We start from the raw sequence: 2287 nt of genomic DNA on the forward strand, positions 1-2287 counted from the left end.
TATAATTGAAAGGATATTATTCTGCAGTTTTCTTGAATGAAATATTTTAATTTTAAAATCTTTATTAAAAAACAAGAACACAAGTTTACATAACATAGAACATACATAACTTGAATAAAAAGAACAGATTTATACACATAATAGCAACATAATATTTATATACATAATAGAAATCACAGCTACTGGTATAACCCTAAAATATATCTGGAAGTGAAGTAAAAATACTAGTCATTGAATGATTGCATTCATAATGTGGGTTGAATTTCCTATAGAATTAACAGTTTAAAAAAAATACTGCCTAAAATGAATGGTTTCTAGAAGTATAACAGAATAAATAATGATCCAAAAATATATTCAGTTTCTGATCCTGGAAACCAGTAACTGTTGCTTTATTTGGTAAAATGGTCTTTGCATATGTTATCAAGTGAAGAAAATTGAGATAAAAATATTATGTGGTTGAAACCAAAATTCAATCACAAATATCTGTCTGTAGTCAGACAGAAGAGGAGGAAATAGTTTGACCATGGGAGCAGAGATTGGTAATGCAACAACAAGCTAAGGAATGAGAGCAGCAGTACAAATTTGGAAGAGAAAAAAAGACGGATTCTCTACCTTAGAGGGTGGAGAATGGCCCTCTTCCTGGTTGGAAGATTACCCTGCCAACATGTTGATTTTGACCCAGTGGTAATGACTTCAAACTTTTGACCTACAGAACTTCCATGCTTTAAAAGTCTTCTTTTTAAGGAAAACAAAACAAAACAACTTAAGCCTGGCCATTGTGCTAGAACATGGATTTTTTTTTAAAAAAGCAGCCAAGATAAGCTGGAGATGAGTTCTCCCAGGAGACTGACCATTGACGTCTAAAGGATACCCTCTACCTTTATTCCTGCTGAGCACTTGCCTAACTCCCTGTCCCTGAAACCTTTTCTCACCATACCTAGAGCTTCTAATTGCTAACTGCCAGTGATCACCGGAGGCTATTTTCTGGTCACCCCTGGCTTGTTTGGTGTGCCAAAATCTCTGTCCCCACAACTTGTCCATCCACCAACTGACTCTTGGTTCCTTGTTTCTGTTCCTAGAGACCGGTGCCCTGACTTGGCCCAAATCCTATGGTCCTTGTTCACTGGTTTCCCCAAAGCTGATTCAGGTTGAATGGTTTGGAGAAGGAAAAATATTTCAACGTATCTTTAGTGTCTGTGGTGTTTCTGGCATCTAGTGAATATGGGAAGTGAATTCTCTGTCTTGTAAATAAAAAACCCTGAGAACTAGATACAAACCCAATACCATACACATACAAGGACAGAGTTGAAGTTAATGACCAGTTTAGCTGACCTTAATACCCACCCCATCCCACCATACTTTTGATGCTTCCCAGAAACCTAGATTCCAAAGCAAATGATCTAAGGATGCCACCGATATTTTATGTAAGTTTTGCATTTTAATATATCTTAACCATTTTTTGTAAAATGATACAAATTGAAGCAATATACAAAATCAATGTATTCTATACCAAATTGGGTAAACCATGATAATAGGTTGCCTCATGTAGACCTCAAAATACAGTTTCCTTATTATGCCATGAAAAAAAAAATAAATGAAATAAGAAAAATAAAATTGAGCTGGGAAAACTTAAAAATTCTTTCCTAGGAGTGCCTTATATGATGAAAGACAATTCCTTTTCTCTAAGATTTTAGGAATCTATTTTTTAAAATTTAAGCAAATATTAATGCTATATTTATAGTCAGAGGTAGAAATTCTTCATAATAAACAAAAAGGATTGGAATAGGTTACATTTTGATTGTCTTTGTACACCAAAGCAGCGGTGCTAAGATCATTTTATTTATTTTTTTTTGTGAGAGATATATATATATATTTTTAAATATTATTATTCAATATTTTTTATTATGGTGCTGTGGGGTACAGTTAAGGGTTAGGTATACAAGTACGTTTCATTCAGGCACCCTGTTGATAAGAAGTGTTTCCTCGTCCCCAGATAGATATTTGCTGCCATTGATCCCATCTCCCTCCCCCCCCATAGTTTCCCACTACTGTCAGTCATTTTCTTATTGTATTATATTGGATGTTAAAGGTCCATTATATGAGTAAGAACATGTGATGCTCAGATCTTTGTTTCTGTGAGAGGTCACTCAGTATTATAGACTCTAGTTCCATCCAGGTTGCCGCAAAATTCATGATTTTGTTCTTTTTTATGGCTGTGTAGTCTTCCATCATGTATATATACCACATTTTTTTAAATCCAGTCCTCTTTTGATGGGCAGCATGGTTG

The sequence above is a fragment of the Carlito syrichta genome, unplaced genomic scaffold (genome assembly GCF_000164805.1).
Source record: "Carlito syrichta isolate Samal-C Ts95f unplaced genomic scaffold, Tarsius_syrichta-2.0.1 Scaffold79814, whole genome shotgun sequence".
NCBI classification, from domain to species: Eukaryota; Metazoa; Chordata; class Mammalia; order Primates; family Tarsiidae; genus Carlito; species Carlito syrichta.